At 37.8% G+C, this 22,051-nt stretch overlaps 1 long non-coding RNA gene across 1 annotated transcript; it reads right to left on the bottom strand.

Moving 5' to 3' along the window:
* Nucleotides 1-7,517: 7,517 nt before the first annotated feature.
* Nucleotides 7,518-9,089, bottom strand: LOC131301178 (uncharacterized). The gene is made up of 2 exons (XR_009191191.1): nucleotides 7,963-9,089; nucleotides 7,518-7,742 (listed from the first exon to the last, which is right to left on the bottom strand). It is a non-coding gene; the product is annotated as an uncharacterized LOC131301178 (long non-coding RNA).
* Between the last annotated feature and the right edge of the window lie 12,962 nt (nucleotides 9,090-22,051).

Raw genomic sequence — 22,051 nt, 5'->3', positions numbered from 1 at the left:
CTTCTGTGGAAATTGTAAGTCTTCTTCCAGAATTTCTCAGTAAGAGGCTGCGTCTTGCATTATACTACGCGTGTAGGAATGGGTCCCCTTTTCAGGGAGGGATCGGATCCGGTCAAGTTTTCCTAGTTTTTTCCATTCGGGTCAGATTTGTTTGGGGTGTTTTGAATATTTTATTACAATAAAAAATTTTCCGAATAAATCTATGCCGTTCAAAACAGTACGCTCCGATTAAAAAACTTGACGAAAATGGTCGGGAAAACTTGACAGGATGCCCAAAAGTAATTTTCGCATCCACTCGTAATTAATTTAATCGGACATGGATAATTCTTCTAACAAATTATATTTATCTTATATCAGAATTCATATAAATAGACAATCCGGATAGTAGTAGTTCATTTTAATTCCAATCCGAATTCAGATAAATAGACAATCCGATAATAGTTCAATTTAATCCCATTGCTCTGCAGAGAAATATGATCTTTCAAAAATTTTGGGACAAAAATTAAGAGCATGGATCATTAAAATGGAATTGTTTTTTATGAGAAGTCTATCGAGCAAATACCCAAAGAAAAAAAAAATTGTTGAAAAAAGTTTTGGTTATCAAAAAAGTACGTAACTAACACCAAAAAAGATATAATACGTAACTAATATAGAAAAATATACGTAATTTGAAATTATTTAGAGGTTTACCATACACCCCTATTCGTAATTGCACAACTCTCTCCTTGTAGCTTGGTACAATCTCTTCCTTCTCACATCAGCATTAAATGGGAGAATGACGCGAGAAAATCTTAGTCAACAAGTTAATTGGACAGGTTCAATGTGTTTGAGTGAATAATGCAAGGAGGCATGTCGAAATAGAAGAGCGCGCAACAAGAACAATCACGAATAAGTTTGAACTAGAGACACTGATGCAGGAAAGCGTGTCGGCCGAAGAATAATAATAATTCATTCAAATCCTCTCAGAGCTTCCCAGAAACTATGTTGGGTGTGAAGACTAATTCAAATATTTTTTTAATTATCCAAGATAAAGCCGGCTTTTTGAGTTTTTTTGGTATATTTGGACTTTATCTTGGATATTTTCATAAATATTTGGGTATTAGTTTTTATTTTTCCGATTCCTCTCGTCGAGACGAATTAATAATCCACAAAAATTTGTCGTAAAATAACAAACGCGAAAAAAATTCGAATAAGGACAAAAACAAAAAAAGCTCCAAAAGGCCAAAAAAATCCCTAGCGGAAGGCCACCTGAGTACGTGTGTCTAATTTGTGCAGCTAAATATATGGCCAAAACAGTTAAAAGAATGGAAGATCGACTTCAGCGATGGATGGATGAAATGGAAGCTAAGAAAAAGACCTATTGAAAAATTAAGTGCCTTTCAGCTGTGAATGGCTCAATAAGAGCTGAAACTTTAACCAGTTTTCTGCACTTATTATTTGGGGGAAAAAAAACTGAAATGGTCTTTGTAGTTTAGTCTTTGTGTCAACTCGGTCCCTGCAGTTTGAATTAGCTTGATTTTACACTCTGTAATTTTCATTTTGTTTCAACTTGGTCCAATTACTAACTGCTGTTAAACTCTGTTAACCCCAGACAGGAATGAGCCCCTTTTCTAGGGTTAAAACCGTAATCTGCCATTCTCCTATTGCCCTAATATACCTCTAAACCAAAACATATAGCCTCATTGTTCCATTCCCCATTTTTTTTTTCACGGCTTCCATTCTCCATTTGTCGCGCACGGGATTTTACCTTCGACCGAAACGTGTTTCGTTCGCCTTCGGGGGAAGGAACGAAAGGGATTAGGGCCTGGATAAGTGTTCTGATTCCTATGGATTGCGACGTGGTTCTTGAAAAGAAATGAAAAATGAGGAGTTTTGTGTTCTATAAAAGAGGTTCGGATATTTTTGAAAAATGTTTGAATTTTAGAAAATGAAGTGGGTTTTATTTTAAAAAGGACCGAGTTTTCATCAAGCTGCCTACATATCTTTGGGTAAAGGAGAATCTGGTCCGGTTGTGGTTCGGGCCACAAAAGGGGTTTAGAAAAAAATTTAGAATCTTCACCGGGCATAAAGTTTAGGTGTGTCTAGTCACCTCTTGAATATCGAAAAAATAGTTCAAATATTTTAGAAAAAAGAACACCGGCCAAAGAACCCGATTTTGAGAAAAGATTGACTCCGTTTTTCTTTTTAGGAAAATATTTTAGGTCTGCGAGATTAGATAAGAAAAGGTTCTGTAATTCACTAGAAAAGGGACTCACTTGTATTTGGGGTTAACGGAGGCTAACGACAGTTAGTAATTGGACCAAGTTAGAACAAAATGGAAACTACAGAGTGTAAATCGAGCCAATTCAAACTGCAAAGACCAAGTTGATACAAACACTAAATTACAGGGACCATTTCGGTTTTTTTTTCCCCTTATTTGGGCTATAGAATTGCTCCTCTATTTTATCCTGCTTCTATATATGTGAAAGTGTTGCCAGTAAGAACCATAATTACATGTAATTGGAATAAATTTGCACGTTGTGTTTTCATTCAATTTGGAAATTTACCTGAAAAAAAAAAAAAAACGGGTTGCTATAGCAGAATTGATTCTATAGTCTGTGTTTGGTCCGTCCCAGGTCACATACATTAAGACGCTGTCCTCTGTTCAATCTTCACTCAATGCTTTCATTCTCGATTCTTGCTATCATACATTTTACTTGTAATTTAGAACATTTTTTTGAAGGCACCTTCCCGCTTCTGCTTACGTTCACGCATGCGAAGTACTACTACTTAGACTCTCCACCACAAACGTGCACTTACTGACCCGGCCTATCTGATAGGCGCGTAAATGTTCATATTAGCGCCTTCTAATTTATCTTTGTTAAGTCTCATTTATATTATTATTTGAAGTTTTATGCTTTTATTCTTGTATTGTAAGTATCTGGAAGATTTGATAAAAAAAGCACAAAATTAAAAATATTAAATGGTGTTCGAAGCGGACCATTGGAAGGTTATATGGAGTCTAAGAGTTAGTCCACGGGCATCACCGGGGAAAATGAATTGCAATTGCATTGATTGGGCCCAATATTTATTAGTTGATGACTTAATGGTGGGCCAAACTTAATATGGAGTACGACTGAAAAAGGAAAATAAGAAAAAGGGCTTTTCAAGTGGTACAAGGCTGGGCCACTATTATAAAATGAGGAAAAGGAGGTTTTTGGACGGAAGAAAAGAAAAAAAAGAAAAGCTGCGCTCTTTGGGATTTTTCCACGGACGAAAGAAAAAACAGATGCTGCGGAGATCACTTTCCGGCGAGGAAATCTGTTAATTTTTTTGGACGTACTTGTTTTCTCTGGACAGTTTATCTCCTTCGAGTTTTCAAAGTTTTGTTCAATTATTTGTATTCCGGTAACTCGTTTTAATTTCAGTTCTTTATAAAAGTTATTTATTGATATTTGATTAGTTGATATTTCTTGTTTATTTTTCATCTCACATATTAGAAGCATGTTTCAAATTAAAGTTTTTCCTATTTCTTGCATAATGATTAGTGAGTAGTCATATAGGTAAGGTCGCGGGATGATTAGCACACCATGGCCGGTTCAGACGCATTCTGCTCTTATTTTGAAATAAAAGAATGTAAAGAAACAATTTTAGATTGGTAAAATACTTCCCGTAGACGAACTCGGGTATTGTCGGAGCCCATGTGAACGAGGGAATAGGGGTCCAAAACTCATTCTCTGCTGCGCATGGATAAACGGTGACCATTAAGGTTCGCATCTTTCGGGGTATCTTTTTGTCACTAAAATCGAACGTTTTAAAGAACACCGATTGGAGCAGGTTAATCCGAACTGGTTGCGAGTGCTATGAACCCAACGACCGTACCTTCCTTTTAATTATTTGAAAAGAGCAATCAATTTCGTGGGGTTTAGTTAATCTCATTCGAAATGACAACGGGTGGCTACCTAAGAGCCCATTTAAATTAGTAAAATCCGAGTTTTTAGTCAGCACACATCACTGTCTTTGTGGATTCGACTCCAGACTTACCGGATATTGTGCTACGTCGGTCTCCGCCCTACGCTTGGGGCAACCCTTAATTTAGGACTAGAAAATCGTCAAGCACTATCATGTCGAATAAACAAGAAGGTAACACGACATTTCTCATTTTGAGGTTATAATTAACCAATGCGGGACAAGTTCTAACAGTAAGCACATAAAATTAACCAATGCGGGACAAGCTCTACCAGAAGCTCTATCTCCAAAGAATCAAGAAATCAAATTTCTGCACCCAAAATCGACGAGAAAGAGGTCAATAGTCCGATACCGGTCCGCAGCTCGCGTGAGTGTGAATTGAAGTCGATTGGGTCGAATCAGAATGAGAGAAGGAAAGACTTGGAATCACTACTAGCCTTACTTCTGCATTAACTTTTCAGATGTGAGGGGAGTTTGATGATTTCACATGAATAAAGATAGAGAAAGAAGTGTAGATCGAGGGCTAAAAGGACAGTGTGAAAATAATTTCTCCTAACCTATACCTCATAAAAAAGACGGAATTTGAAACTGTACAATGGGTGGCATATGCCTTTCAAGCGAGGTTTTGCAAATAAGTATATTATTACAGGGAAAAGCTTTAAGCGGAAAATCTGATATTCCTCCTGATAAGCCAAGTATGCTTCATACATTGGCATGGTTCAATAAATTATCCAAAATCAAATACAAATAACAAAGTGAAAATGGCCCTTGCACAATGAGCAAAGAAGAACTCAGTAGTTCCCTCTTGGTACTTCAATATCGAAACGATAAAACTAGTAGCATATATTGTTTCTCAACCCTTTGAGTACTTAACATGGTTCTTACGCCATAGCATTACAATCTACCACACGGTAAAGGCCACACCCCAAAATGGGAAGTGACCGGCCGTGAACCGCAAGCCTAATACTCGTAGAACATACAGCCTAAAAAGAAATTTGATTACAAACTAAGACAATGACCTAATAAACAGTCAACCGTTTATTTATTTATTTATTAAGAACAACTCCAACCAATTAAGTTCAGCAAAAAGTATGAACAAACCAATATCCAGTGATCTAACAATAATAAAGAGGAGTCATTATCTGACAATTATTTTAAATGCGGAAGCGATTTGTTAAAATAAAATTAGAATTAAACACCCTAAGGAGGTTCACAAAAGAATTCCCGATGTGCTGCCAGAATCCTTGCCTAACTCCCCAACTTGCCTAATAAAGAAGTTGGAATAAATCCGTTAGCTGACGAGCTCAGTGAATAGCAAATATGTATATTAAATAAAGTTGAAAACGGGGATGAAAATATTTTACCGTTAAACATAATTTGGCATACAAGGTGTCCAAGAGAATAATAAATTAAACCAATGAAGCATATGACCATTAATCATTAATTCTTGGTGTTGATCACAACATTAACTCCATCAACAATGGAGAACTACAATAAAACAGTACCATGGCCAAAATAAATCTCATCAAAATTGGATCAAACATCAAACTTAGAGTCACCAAGGTTGACAGCCCGTGGTACTTTTCCCTAAGACGATCCGGCGAAAGAAAGCTGTTGAGCTTGGGATCACCGGCCTAATACAGTCTTTTCCCCGATGGCCGGGGTCACCACTGCGAAGAGGAATAATTTCCCTAGACTTCCGAAATAAATGTTCTCATTAATATCCACCAAGTTCTCACCCAAAAGAATATTAACAATTGATCTCAAAAAATTCATCGCATGCCAATTTATAGAACTTATAAACAGTTTTGAGTCTCCGAATAACATTCCTATAAATTTCTAAAGGAAATACTTTTAAGGGACACATGGATCTTTCGAAAATACGTAATATACTTAACTACTCACATGGGTTCAAAAGTAATGCAATCGAACACGCAAAAAGGATGCTAACCTGAACAAAAGTGCGAAGCACGAAATGACTAGCTATGCAAATATACACTCCGTAAATACGGGATACTGCCAACGTACGAGTAACATAATAAAATAAAACTAGTCTAATCCTTATTGCTACCCTAACAGTAAACACCAAGACTACCAACCCAAACTCATGCCTCCAATCCACGTGCACAAACCACACGACCGCCAATATTTCCCACGCCACACACCGCCATGCACCATTCTTGACATTTGATTCCACACCCACATCACACACAGCATCTCCACTACTGATCCATATTTCCATACCCGTAGTATTAAAAGAGACTAATAATGCCAAAAGCATGGAACCCAATTACCCCTCGTTAACCCACCAAATCATACATTCCAAAAGTCAACTTCACCATGTACAACAAAGAATGGAAAAGGAGAACAAAAATAAAGGTGTCAACAGTCGCTTACCCGATCACCAATCAGCCGATCACCAAAAGTCTGCGGCTTCCTCTCTCGAAAAATCAGAAGTTCTCGTTTCAATATTCTCTCAAGAGATATAACCCTAGTCTATTGTGATTTTCTACTTTAAGCGTAACCAAGGATGGGATCATAGGGGGTCTAGTAGCGGCGACTGCCATGACAAGAATTTTAAAAAATGCAATTATTATATGTAAAAAAAAATTTATGCCCAACTTATATAGTCTCGCCACCACTAAATTTTTTTAGTATACATTTCGCCACTGCCAAGGTAAAATCCTGGTTCCGTCCTTGAGCGTAACTGTCACGCCCCGCCCCTCGCACGGCGCCCTACGCGGGCCCGAGCCGGTGCGGCCACGTGCCCGCGACGATCCCATCCATCTTGGTACAATATTGTCCGCTTTAGACGCCCAAAGACCGTAGACTTCCCAGTAAGGTCACCCATCCTTGGACTACCCCAGAATGAGCACATTTAACTGTGAAGTCGCTACATTCTTTGGCCCGCCCTCACGGCTTTAAAAGGCCTTGTACAAGTAGGATGAATCATTCATTATAAATTGTGACCTGCCCCCTCCCCCCCAACCGGCGAGTAGGCTGTCACAATTTACCCCCCTTAGAGGTGTAACGTCCTCGTTACACAGTGCCCAGCAACCCTCCCCTGGGGTCCGTGGCAGCAGAGTGCATCCTACTCACCACTTTGCCAAGGGTTGAGCTTTGATACCACCTGTCACGCCCCGCCCCGCGCACAGCGCCCTATGCAAGCCCTAGGCGGTGCGGCCACGTGCCCACGACGATCCCATCCATCTTTGTACAATATTGTCTGCTTTAAACGCCCAAAGACCGTAGACTTTCCAGTAAGGTCACCCATCCCTGGACTACCCCAGAATGAACACACTTAACTGTGAAGTCCCTACATTCTTTGGTCTGCCCTCACGGCTTTAAAAGGCCTTGTACAAGTAGGATGGATCATTCCTTATAAATTGTGACCTGCCTCCTCCCCCAACCGGCGAGTAGGCTGTCACAGTAACTTTGTAAAACTACCCACTAACTCACAATACCCCTAAATTGTAGCTAATTAGTTAATTAACGTATAAATCCAACTGATATAGACTAACTAATGAAATTAATAATTATACCTGTGCCCTCAAACAAATAATAACGCACACAGTAACTATATTGCATAGAAAAAAATTGCTAATTAGGACCCACACCATAAAACTCCCAATTAATAAACGGCCAAAATAATCAATAAGATAAATAAAATTTCTAGGCCATAACAGTAATAGGTTGAAAATACCACTCACAACGAATCAAACCGTCTCTCGCAGTATTCTTTCTTTAGTACTGCTGCATCATGCTGAGGGGTCCAGCCCTGTTGAAGCCCACAACTACAAGCAAATATATGGTAATGTTAGTCTTCGATCAAATTGAAAGATAAGCAGCACGTACGTACAGGAGTTCCAAAGTTCACTAGTTGTTGCATGCCACAAATTTTCTTCTGAATGTAGTATAACGATGAATAGAACAAACTTTTTTGACTTCTCCTTTCAATATTTCAAGTGGATAAAAAATAAGGCATGTATTAATTGCAGCAGAGAATATACTTACTACGTAGAGAGTAGTACGCAATTGTGGGAAAACATATCCCATAAATAACTGCACCAACTGCAACCTGTGAGAGTGAGTTCAATCGAATGTTCTCCGAGTTAGATAACTCAAGAATTTTACTTATGTCTTTCTGCAAGGCATCACCCTTTCTCAGTGAAGCAATACTACTGTCCAAAACTCCTCTAAGAGCTCCTTTGATACTTGATAGCCAACTTTTCAAGTTCTCGATCAAAACAAGACACCTCAATTTTAGCTCTAAAATACATGACCTCACTTTGTAACTCCGTCAGCCGCCTCTGAAGATTCTTCTCAAATTCAGACATCCTCTCAATTTTGTTACGGGTCACCATATAAGCATCTATGAATGCAAAGAAGAACAACACTGCCATCACAACTAGGACCCCAGCCCCGATGTGGGGATAATTGACTTGGAGAAATACGGAAACAAGGCCATGAATCCACTTCATTAACTGAACCTTATCAGCGTAAGTGCTGATTACTTCATCTGCACTTTTCTCAAAACAAAGTTGTTCTAAATATAGTGCGTTTAAGTTTCTCCGAAGTGACTGAACTTCCTCTTCCATCCTATCCATCCATTCCTCAAGTAACTGAAGTATCTCATCTGATAAACCACATCATCAAACGTAAACAGGTAAAGGTATCAGTTATTCAATTCAGGGGTATTTGGACAAACAGGGAAAAAAGCAAAAGGAAAACAACTATATTTCCATTGAAAGTAGAAATACCAGAAGCCTATTTTTCCCAAGGTTTAGGTCATGAGTCAATTACGTTCTTTAACTTTTGGTTAGAGTCGTCAGACCAAATCTGATCCGAGCAACCTTTTAAAATCAAATTCAGCATACTAATACAAGTTAATAACTAACAAATCAAATTCAACATGTCTAGCCACAGTTCAAGTAGATGACTTTGTTGATCTGGGACCAGAGCCTGTTGACAGATAGACCCTCTGAGGGGAGACTAGTTCTATCCACTGAAAACATTAACAGTGATTATGTACGTAGTGACTGACCGCTGATTCATGCAAGAAAAACGAAAAACAAAAAGAGCACCTCACCTGAAGTCTTACTCTCGGAAGAACATGCTACTGCAGCCTTACTGTTGGAAGAATATGCTACCATATCTGCAAGCAAGAAAAATGAGTGGTCATTCTCATCTCAAATCCGAGAAGGTGGTAAATATGCTGATCATGCATTAGAAAAATACTGAGTTTTTATTTAATGTGTCAAACTAATTGAGTTCCCTATAAACTACAATAGAGTCTTGTATGCATATTGATCTATCATCTATGAACCAAAATCAAATAAAAATAACAGTGATTAGTGGCTATTGGCACTTACAGATCCATCACCAGCGATTGAGAAATTTTAGGGATCAATTCCCAAGTGCTATCTTTGACTATAGCGGGTAGATTACAATTTTGTCCCCTTTAAAATCGTGCCCATGAAGATTCCATAAAATGCATCAATTAAAATAGATACGACCAAACATGGTGTTGTTCAATTTGTCGATTGTTAGAAAATGTGTGAATGTTAAATTCCACGTCTGATAAACAAAATAAAGGTTGGGTCTTAATATAATATATATTGAACGGCTCATTACTTACAAGTTTTAAACATTTATGTGGGTCTGAGTTCATTCAAGGGATAATGACAGGCCGGTCCTATTTTTCAGTTTTATGGCCAACAAAGTCCTATATGCGTTTTGTGTATTTCCTTATAGATCATGTGGGTGTAATTTACAAATTTACCCCGATTCTCATCTCTATAAATACTTAACCCTAAACCTAAACCTAAACCTAAACCTAAACCTAAATATTTTTCTCCCCTCTTCCCAAAGCTCCCCCCATTGCCGCCGCCCTTCCTTCCTGCCTCCGCCGCCTTTCCCTCCTACCCCTCCCGCCCGCACCAACGACGGCGGTGCCACCATCCTCGCCTCTTACCCACGCCGCCCCATTCTCCTCTATCCTCCACCGTTGGATCTCCCTCGCCGCCTGTCACCAACGATGGCCAAGATCTCATCTGTCACCATTGCTTAGATCTCATTCGCCCAGCAACGCCACCATCCTCACCAACGATGAACGGTGAAAACGGCCCCGCCACCATCCGCCCAATCTCCCCCCCCCCCACCATCTTCATCCACCGCCGCCTGTCGAACTGTTTGATGGATGGTAAAAGCGGCCGCCTCCGCCGGATCTCATGTTCGTCGCGATGAGTTTGTTATGGTTTATTTCGAGTTTTAATGGCGAAGAACATATTTAGACCTGTTTATTTTTTGTTTTGGTTCAAATTTGGGAGTCGGTGTAATATGTAGGTTTTTTTGTATTGTTAGTTGTGTTTTTGGTGTATGGAGCACAGAGTTTTTGTGTTTTGAGCATGTGAATTAATGGTTAATTGTATTTTTTGTGTATTGAGCATGTGAATTAACATTGCTAATTAAGAAATAAAAATTAACAGTTAAATTAGGGTTTGGAAATTGAAAACACTGGTAATTAAGAGTTAAAACATTGGGAATTAACAGTTAAAATTATAGTTTAGGGCTAAAAATACGTCTAATTAACGGTTAAAATTAGGGTTTGGGATTGAAAATACTGCAAATTAACAATTAAAAATAATCAGTATTTTTAAGGAAGTAAATATATAAATTTTAAAAAAAATAAAAGGGAGGAAAAATGAGGAGAAAGAGAGAGGACATAGAGAGATGAAAGGGTATTCTTGAAAAAAAATATGGCCAGGACGACCTAGTCAGATATGCATACTTATTTAATTTTTGCGCTGGGACTTAGAGGAAGTAGTCCACTCCCATAGGACCTGCCAGGAAGAACCCCTTCATTCAACTGATACTTGGGCCCAAATAATGTGGTGGATTGTTTGCGGTTACTCCCCAATAGATTGGGCTTATGCACTCAAGGGCATATCAATGCATTGTACAAATTCTCAACAAGTGGTATCGGAGCTGATGGTTTACGATCTATAGGCATACTCTTAGCAAAGCCGGCTCTAACTTTTCAGGGGCTTAAAGAGAAAATTAAAAATAGGGCCTCTTTTGTTAGACTATATAAGAGATAAAAAAAAGTAGGAGAGACCCTTACAATTCAGAATTTTTTCGAGGCCTAAAGCAGCCGCAACACTTGCTTTAGCTCAAGGTCGACTCTGACTTTCAGTGCACCCTGAATGGGTTTGTGCTGAAGCAAGGTGGCTCGATGATGGAGTATTGTAAAAGAGAGTAGTCGATCAAAATCAAGAGGGAGTTTGGATGCGAAGAGAGAGACCAAGGCCTAATGTACAACTCAAACATAAGGGAGAGATTTGTTAGAACATGTGTGAATGTTAAGTTTCACATAAGATAAACAAAATAAATGTTGGCTCTTAATATAATATAATATCAAATTTGATGACTCGCTATTTACAAGCTTAAGCTTTTAAGTGAATTTGAGTTTACTCAATTGATATGAGACCAAGTTATGGATGCCTCTGAATAGATGGAGGAGAGAGATCAAGGCCTAATATGTACGGCTCACACATGAGGGTGAGATTTGTATACATGAATGATGAGTCACATAATTAGGATAAAGGTTGGGTCTTAATATAATATTGGATGACTCACAACTTACAAGTTCAAACTTTTAAGTGGGTCTGAGTTTATTCAATTAATATTGGACTCAAATGATATGGACTCTCTGCAGTTACGCCCCTGCAGATTGGGCCATCTCCATGCAAGGGCAGATCAATGCATTGTACAAACTCTCAACATTCTTGATGTTACTGAGGAGGACCAACGTGGCGCGCGTTGGTTGCCCCTCTTTGAAGAAGGAAGAGAAGTTCTACAAGATTATGTTATAAATTTCTTTTCTACTTATCTTTCTATTTTTAATTATAACCCCAACTAATAATCGTTAATTTATTGTAATTATAAACTAATAAAACTAATCACAGTTATGGCCCACGGGAACCTTCCAATTGTAAGGTAGCTAGGTTTAGTTAAAGAGTAGGTCTAATTGATTTCTTAATTTTCTCAATCAATGGTCATGTGTCACTTCTGAATGGGATATGCCTAAACACCTAGGTTTAAGCTGAATATATAATCTCTAGTACTTGTCGAGTCATGTAGATAAGGTTATTAAGGCTCGGGTTCTAGAGAGAGCTCTAGAGAGAGTCAGAGAGAGAGAGTCCCCTGGGGAGGGTCCTCCTCCTCCCCTTCCTCTCTTACCCAATTTTTTGCTCCCCTTTTTTCTCTTTTCTTCTTGCCTTCCAAGCTCTTAGTCCCCCTCTCCTCCGGTCTCTCCCTTCTTCAGTCTCTCTTTTGTCTCTCCTCTCCTACCATGGTTGTGAGGTAGTTGAGACTTTTTAGGGCGATGAGATCTTCCACTCTCCTCATCATTTTTAGACTCAGGAGCCAGATTTAGGATTCTAGATCTGGATCTTTGGAACTAGCTCAGCAGCGACGGTGGTGGTTCTAGTCAGCGGCTTCGACCCTTCAGCCTGCGGCAGGAACGAGCTCAAGTTGCTCTACCCATTTATACCTGGCCTCTCCATTTGGCCACTCCACCCACCCTTACGAGTGTGATTGATGGGTTCGGCTCCGGCATTTTGATTGGAGGCGACTTTTTTGTATTTTGTATTTTTGGTTTGTGTTGTTTTTTGTACTTTGGACCAGTAGTGTCTTTTTTATATCTATATATGTTATGTTTCTTTCTTGTTTAAAAAAAAAGGTTATTAAGGCTCCGTTTGTTTCGATATAAAATATTTTTTAGAAAACAAACTTTAAATTTTTATTTTCCGGTGTTTAATTGGCACATGAAAAATATTTTTAGAAATCGACAAAATAGTGGAGAGAGAGAGAGAGAGAGAGAGAGAGAGAGAGAGAGAGAGAGGGCTTAACGGTGGAATTCGATTCGAGAGAGAGAGAGGGGGGGAATTAAACGTGGATCAGACGATCGAAAAAACTGAGCAGTTAGAATTGTAGTAGAAGTAATTTTCATCCAATTAATGAAAAATATTTTACATGTACAATGGTTTTCTTATTTTTTAACAACTAAACACCGAAAATAGATAAAATATTTTATGCTCAAACAAGCCCAAACAAACAGAGCCAACGTTTCAAAACACGGAAAAAAAATCCCATGATAGGAAAAGAGATACAGTAATTATCTCTTACCCAGGGCAGGCTTGTCTCTCTTAGTAGATTTGGAATTACCCATCCTCCCAAAGAGATTTGGTATAAGAGATCTACAATGCTTTCACCTACAACCACAATCCACCTACACAAACAAGACAATGGGAAACAATGACGACACAATTCATGTTGGTTTGCTCACACCACCACCACATCACAACATACCACTCCCACTTGCGTCACACCCAATATTCGGACGCATAATCCGAACATGCATCTATATATATCCACATAATCAGTCCTCTTCCTATCCACACCTTATTACCACCCGCACCTCCCCTTTTCAGATCGAATTGCAACGATCGGAGCCGCTCAATATATTCTTCATGTTCTTGATTCTAAGGGTACCCGCGAGAAATCGGCAAAAAAAAAAAAGACTCATCCGAATAGTTTTTTATTGAACGGTTCAATAAAAAACTGCTCAAATCAAATGTGAATAATCAAAATATGACACATTAGATTTTGATTATCAATTTAGAGGTTGCTAAAGTTAGCAATGTCAAATCCCATATTGGTTAATTTTTGTCCATAATCAAGACCAATGGGCCCTTCAAACTTTTTCTCTTCATTTCACACATTTTTTGAAAAAACAATTTTTGAAGAAAAGAAAACAGTTGTTTAAAAAAAAGTTTTCAAGAAAAAGAAGAAGTTGTTGTGTAAAAAAAAAACAATTTTTACAAAACACACACTTTATTCACTTAAAAATTGTAAATACAGTTTTGAAAATTTTTAAAAGAACAATATTTACACAAACAATTTTAAAATTTTAAAAACTATACATACAGTTTTAAAAAAATAGATTTTGTGTAAAAAAAACAGTTTTGAAATCTCAAAAACCATTTACCAAAAAAAGTTTTTTAAGAACACATTTTATTTACTTACAATTTTTAAATTTTTGAAAAAAATAGTCTTTTGTAAAAAAAAAAAAATTTACTGAAAAAAAAGGAAAAAAAAACCTGAAAATACAATTTTTTAAAATTACTTTTTGAAAATATTGTCAAGAGAGAAAAAAGGGAAGAGAAAAGGTTTTTGTGTTATGATGGTGTAGTTAGTTGAGAGAGAAGATTTGGTTATTTGCAAAAGATTGCTAGTTTTGATTATTCAAAGTCCAAAATTTGATGAGTTGCTAAGAGGTTGCTAAATTTGGTTATTCTAATGTGAGCACTTTTTTAAGCAAACATTGTTAATCTTAGCAATATTTTGGTTTTGATTATTCCACTGTAGATGCTCTTAGTACTTAGTAGTCCTTCACGGTTGGTTCTACCTAAACTTGGTTGCATAAATAATACTCCCTCTGTCCTCTTTTTAAGTTTTTTTGCTTCGTAATTTCAACTTATTAAAAAGATATTATCATTGCACCTTTCACATTAACTTTTACCTTCACTTTCTCTCCTTACCCTCTATGAAAACATCATAATTATATTTTTACTCATTAACTTTTCAAAATGGAATCTACTTTAAGGGATGAAATGGAAAATTCACCAACTTTTCCCACTAATTTTACAAAATGGACACTTATTAAGGGACAATCCAAAATAGAATACTGGACTCTAAAAAAGGGACGGATGGAGTATGACCATTCCTCCTGTGCGATGAACAAGGAAGTGATTTACAAGCTAGTTGCTTGTTTGAAACCTTAAGACTAGCTTAATTATGTGAAGTTGCTTAATTGTCATGGTTATTATTATAATGTGCTTAATTATGGCATAAGCAAGATAAACCCTAGATTTTTTGAACTTATATATAGTGAGATGTACAACATGCACGGACCCAATTATAAGTAAGGGTAGGCAAATATCAAGTATGTCTTCAGAAGGACCTTTTATAAAGCTCATAAGAGCTACAGAGACGGAGAAGATGCCGGTGACGATTGCCACGGCGACGGTATGATACATAGTGTTGATAAACCTCAGAAATCCACAATATGCAATTACTTTCACCCTGCAAAAAAGGTTGAAAAGTTACAAAACCATTAGAAGAAAGGCACGCAACGTAAGTGATGGGTTTGTTTCTGCAGAATGAAGATATGAATTTAAGGAAGATTTGATGTTAGAGAAAGACCGCATGAAGATAATAACTCGGCAGGACTAAAGCGAAAAAAAATAATAATAAAAAATAAAAAAACGATTAATGTTTCCCTTGTGGCGCCCAGCCAAATCCTACCAAAGGGAATATCATGATCAGACAAGAAGGAACATCCTGCTGTCTTATCCAATACGACTTCCCACGACCGTTCAAAATTTGAAGAGTTGTTATGCTTTTAAACGTTTTTCAATTCCTCCAAAATTGGCACGCAAGGAAAAGAAAATCCCATCAATTCCATTGCTTATAACAATTATGCGTTTAAAATGTCCTATTTTGTGGTACTTGAAGATTTAATTTTGAACCATCATGCACTTTTTAACCGTGGCTGCAATCTTAGTAGGGGGAGTTGGAGAGAATGAATGACCATCCAATTCTATTATCAATGGTCACAATTCCATGACGCATCCAAGTGAAAGAAATCCTTATGAGCGAGAATGAAGGGTAGCCAAGTGGTAAGGTGCTCCCTTTATCAGGATCCATAAGATCGGTTTAGATCGATCTTAACCGAATGATTATGTCATAATTTTAACGTCAAAGTAATTGCCACACGATTCCAAATTAAGATGCCAATTATTTTTATTTGGTATGCACAAATTTTCGATTCTCATTGTAAGGTTCCATTCTCTACCCTTTTAGATAAGGCTAGTATAGATTTCTTCCATGTACACACCAAAAAAAAAAAAATCCCAATTTCCAAAGCGAAAAACTTGACGATCTGGAAAATAGAATATACTGAATAAAAATCGAAAAGAATGTAATTCGGACGTCTATTGAAAAGGGAGAAAAGCTAGAAAAAAAATTGGACAAAACAACTTCAGAACTTTATATACGAATCACAAAAATATATATAACAAAGAGGTCGATATCTTACTCTTGAGATACAGAAAGAGGCTACGCGGTTCTTTGATCGACGATCACGACCCCCTGCACATAGGAAACAAAAATACTAAACCAGTTAGAAGTTGAAACATCTGTGGTCTAATTGAAAGAAAGAGGGTAGTATATTACATGGCAAGTCAACCGTGGAAAAAGAAAATATTGACAATTCAACCACCAATCCACAGGTGACAGTTGTAATCTTGTGAGCCATAAGCTTAGAACCGTGTAGAGATTTTACTATTCCAGTTTTTTTTTTTTTTTGGGATAATCTAAAGGATAGGACTGGGCGATCGGCGTAGCAACCCCTTGAGCGTGACCATAGAGGCTCCCGACTTACTGTAGAATGTCCGGTTCGAGCCATAACTACAATCTGTAAATACAGGCCGTCACTATAGCACCACCTAGGCACACAGCTTGTATAAGGCCCTCCACGTGACCCTCTGGCTCATGTATGTTTTTTGCAACTGGAGGGCTCGAACCCGAATGCATCCGAAGGGCAAGGCACTTTAAGTCCATCACCTGTGCCAACTGGGCTACCACCTCGGTGGTTATTTTCTTTTTCCAGTTGATAATCGAAAGAAAAGCTCCTAATTAAATACTAATTAAATTACGTACAATAACTTCAATTCTAATACAGTATTATCTAATGATTTGTTGGATCAATTAGATATTAACTACTGCATTTGGAAGTTTTAGTGAGGTCACAATTATACTGAAATGGATATTTTTATGGCAAGATTGCATGGCCATTGAAATCAACTTACCCTTCTCCGCAAAATTATTCAATAGTTTTGGGGGACCGCCGCAAAGATAACCCAAACACTCTTATTCACCACACATTTCGGTGAGTCATACACTTGCTATTGAACCCCACAAATATGTGTGGTGGAAAAGGGTGGTGGGCACAAAGTGACGGCATCCGAAGACCACCAAATAATTTTTCGACCTAATGGCTCCGCCGTTGTCAATCCATGTCATTGAGTCTGGCCTAACTTTTTAGGGGCATTTTGACACGGTCTTTTTGGTTTTTTTTTTTGGTACTTTACAAGATTCGGGTCAAATTTCTGTACCATATTTTTTGTCTCGACAAGAGGAAAATATAAAAGTACAAATACATAGACCAAAGCTTAAAAAAGATTGTTTAAGTCACCACAAAGACCCCAAAAATCGAAAAAGTAAAATTTTTGGATCTTTTACGTCATCATAGATAAACTTTTTTCAATAACGGTGTATGTTTTTATACTTTTTTTATTTCCCTCGTTAAGACAAAAAACATGGTATAAAATTTGGATCCGAATCTTGTAAGATGAAGAGAAAACAACCAAAAAAAACTGTGCCAAAATCTCTAGAAAAGTTTGGTCAAACTCTGTAAGGATTTTTCCTTCTTTGATAATGACAGATAATCAGTAAATGATACGGAGTACTCTAGAACTTAAAAACAAATCTCCCTGCTTTTTTGGGTTCCTCCAACAGGAATGCTAGGTACACTACAAGATTCACAACACCATCCGCTACACGCTCCAAAACGACGTCGTTTTGGGGCATTCCTTAAAAAAAAAAAAAAAAAATTCTGAAATCTCAAAATTAGATTGCGTTTCTACTACTCCCATCCGCTTCAGTCGTTCCAGAGGAAGAGAGAGTGAGAGAGAGAAGACCACCGCACCCAACCCACCGCCAACCACCACCACCACCACTGCCGACGAACAAGACGCCTCCATGACTGCCGACCACTAGAACCTTTGTACGCCGACGAGCTTCGAACCACAATCACTGGTATCGATCTCGAACGTTGACGAAGAACTCGACCACCACCGTTGCCGCACCAACAAAGGTCTCTCTCTCTCTCTCGCTCTCTCTCAGTTGTATCAATCGAACTAGGGTTCCAATTTCAATTCGTAGATATTGGGGATTTTTGCACAAAAAATTAGGGCTCCAATTAGTGATCCAATTTCAATCAGTTTTGGCTGATGATAGTTCGAATGCAGAGAGTTTTGTGTCGGATGATAGTTCGAATGCAGAGAGTTTTGAGACTTGAGAATTTCTTAGACCACTTGGCACAAAAAAATAACCTAATTACTGGCATATGTTTGAGATTAACGATGACATACAACCATGCCCAATCTTCCATCATACCTTCTCTTTGGCAAGTAGAGCAAACTCATCACTGATACTATTAGAGATGCCAAAATTGATACGAGCTTGTTTAGTATAACTTAGTAATTTACCATACCGTACTTAAAACTCTCTGCAGAGAACTATCAAGCTTGTTTTTTAATTTTTTCATGTGCTTTTAGAATTGTGTCGCTTATAGCATTTGTAAGAGTAGAATTTTTCAAAAATCCTTCCACTGTTTTGAAGGATTTGTCCCACTCGTATTTAACTCGATCTACTTTCAGATTTTTTAAAAGAATCCTACCAAGATCAAGAATCTGGCTTTTGATCGCAGACTCTCAAAGACACTGGCTTTTGACTCGTTCTTCTATTGATATCCATAGCAATGGAAAATTGGAAAGGAAACAGGTAACAAAGCTATCTTATCTTTTTCTTTTTTGATCAACATGTTATCTTTTTCAGTGCACTGATAAATAGTATCTGGGCATGAAACAAAAAGTGGGTGTAACCTTCGGCAAATCCTGTGGATAATTATTGCTTGTTTAGCGATAATAGCTAGCCCATGGCCATATTGTAACTTATTTTTGTAGAATTTACTCCGGGTGATTGAGAAGTTAAACTAACTTGAGATGATACAATATGCATGGGGAGTTGTCACTGATGATGGGTGTGATGTGTGGATCAGAGCAAGAAATCCATGCTCATCTCTCTCTCTTTTTTCAGTTGTGCATATTCTGCTAGCATAGTAGGAGTTCCAAGTTCAAGCATACTGTATTGAAGCTTTCTTTGGCTACCATAATCTATAGATTATGGCGTGAAAGGAATTGCAGGGGCTTCATGAAGCTCTTTTTGCCAAGATTAGCTCTTTGGCTACTGTAATCTACAGTTTAGGGTTCTAATTAGTGTTCCAATTTCAATCAGTTTTGGCGCATTTAACGCATTGTGAAATTTTTGGAAAATCCCTTCTGCATTATTCCTCTTCCTACTTAGTTTTGCACATTGAGATTGTTAATGCATCAGCTGTCATGTATTGGAGTTTGGATTCAATGTGTAGATTCTTGCTACAGCTTTTGAAGATGTGTTATTGATTAACTTCTTGATCTTATAAGATTGATAGGTTATTGCCTGGAGACTATCACCAGATTGGGCTTTGTTGAGCCAATGCCTATTCAGTCACAAGGATGGTCAATGGCCTTGAAGGGCATGGAAGTGAAGGACAATGCTTATTATGCTGAAAACTGAAGATCAGAATCTTGTAATTGGGTGCTTTTTGCATCCAGATCATCAAAACTGCTACTGTCCCAGCAAGAGGGAGAGCACAAAGCAGTTCCACAACTCCAAAATCAAGTTCCCCTTGGTGTATGGGGCATCCAGCCAAGAAGAGATGCTAGTGACACTTAAGGATTTTTTTCATTTTGCTTGTAATATAGCTTAGGGTAGACAATGATAATGATGTTCAGCTCATGCCTGTTTTGTAAAACATTATGTATTTTTTTCATTGGAGAGCAATCTAGTTCTTTTTGCTATCGTATGGTCAAGATATATTGTTCAAATGCTCAAATTTGTTGATAAGGTTGATGGATGGCACTGTTGGTTTTTTTTCTTTTAATTCATAGCAATCTAGAATGGTTTGTTATTGTGGCAACTTATTGAGTAAAGATGACAATGCGTTTGACTGAGACACTATGATGTCGGGCTAGACTAAAAACAAGAGAAACTCTGTCGAATTTTTCAGAAAATACGGATACGAATACGACACAATACATCTTTCAAGATACGATACGGATACGGATACGATACGGATACGATACAATACATCTTTCAAGATACGATACAGATATGGATACGATACGCATACGGATACAATACAATACCTCTTTCAAGATACGATATGGATATGGATACGATACAGATACGATACAATACAAGATAAGATATGGATACGGATACGATATGATACATCTTTCAAGATACGATACGGATATGGATACGATATAATACATCTTTCAAGATACGATACGGATATGGATACGATATGGATATGGATACGGATACAACACAATATGAATGACTAATATAAATTGCATTCACCCTATATAATCCAACACATTGCAACATTGCAACATTTACAGGTTCAACAAAGCAGTCGTAATTAATGCTAATATTGTTACAGATTCATCAATGTCATGACCAATCAGAATAACAATACATATTCATCATTTCCATAGAACAACCAAGTGAACTACTCTTCATTATTATTCGCTGCATTCATCATATCAGTGAAACTTGGTTGTCCTTCACATCCATGCCCTTGAGTTTGTAGTAGATTTGGTTGTAGTCCCCCCCAATATTGACCTTGGTCTTCCATAAAACTTGATTGTCCTCCCCAAGATTGGCTGCCTGCAAGAATTGATTGACCTCTCCAAACTTGACCATTGAAGAAGCCTTGTGAACTTGGAAAAGAAGGCCTAAATTGGTTAAAGCTTGTTCCGGTTTGGCAAAGAGTTGGAGAAAATAGGAAGATGGTTCCGCCTTGTGTCAAATTTGCTTGCATGTTATGGGGCATCATGTTTGGGAAGATGCCCCATATCCCAGCAGTAATGTATCCATATCCGTATCGTATCTTGAAAGATATATTGTGTCATATCCGTATTCGTATTTTCTGAAAAATTCGATAGAGTTTCCCTTGTTTTTAGTCTAGCCCAACGTCATAGCGTCTCAGTCAGTAGCAGTAGCAACAGAAAAAAGGGCAAATCAGCAGTTCATGGCAAAACAACATTCCCATTGTTTCATAAATGTTCAAGGTAGATAGAACCTCTAAAGGAAAAAAAAATAAAATCAAGCCTTGCATTAAGAGCTTCAGGACACAGAACCAATAAAGAAAAATGGAGTACAAACTTGTATCTTTTTAAACAAGCCATGAAACATTGTAAAATTGGAGCAACGGCCATGAGCCGAACATCATCATCATCATCTACCCTAAGCTATATTACAAGCAAAATGAAAAAGAAAAATCCTAAGTGTAGCTAGCATCTCTTCTTGGCTGGACGCTCCATACACCAAGCGGAACTGGATTTTGGAGTTGTGGAACTGCTTTGTGCTCTCTCTCCCTTTTGCATAGCACCATTCAAAGTGGAGTCGTGGTACTCCTTGTTCTTGATCTTGGTAGGATTCTTCTAAAAAACGAAGAATACCTGGCCTTGCTATTAGAGTTTATAATACTTTCTTTGTAACGCTTTAGTTCCTCCATGGCCATCAAAGGTGAAGGCCTAGTCTATGATACCTGGCCTTCCCATTCATAGTTCCGCTCACTTGAGACATATCGGCCCCAGAACTGAACAAACGACTTTCATTACCCTCTTGCATGCTTCCAGACCTACCTAAGCTCAAAACAGAGTTATTCCCTCTTGGTTCATTAGGATAGTTGGCCGCAAACCCCACTTCAGGACTACTTGAATCAGTGACCTGTCAGCTTGCTTCAGTGTCTGAATCAACTACTTCTGAACCAGTGACCTGTCATCACCCAAATGAGAACAAGGCAAACAATTGAAAGCAGCTCTTGTAATATGAGAATTATAGCGCACGAGTAAAGAATCAACCTCAAAACAAATAGTTTGGACAACTTTTCATTAATGCAGCTTCAATAAAGGACGGCTCCCACAAATGTGACACTTTTTTACCTGATAAAAAATAAAACAGGCAATAGAAATATTTATTTACTACGCATATCAAAATAACGCAACAATACAAAATTCACTCAGCATTTATGCATGTAACCAGTGCGTACCATTTCTACATAGTCTCAGAGGGCTGCCATATT

The sequence above is a fragment of the Rhododendron vialii genome, chromosome 9a (assembly GCF_030253575.1).
Source record: "Rhododendron vialii isolate Sample 1 chromosome 9a, ASM3025357v1".
NCBI lineage: Eukaryota > Viridiplantae > Streptophyta > Magnoliopsida > Ericales > Ericaceae > Rhododendron > Rhododendron vialii.
Note: the sequence above shows the minus strand (reverse complement) of the source record. Positions and strands in the feature narration are given on the sequence as shown.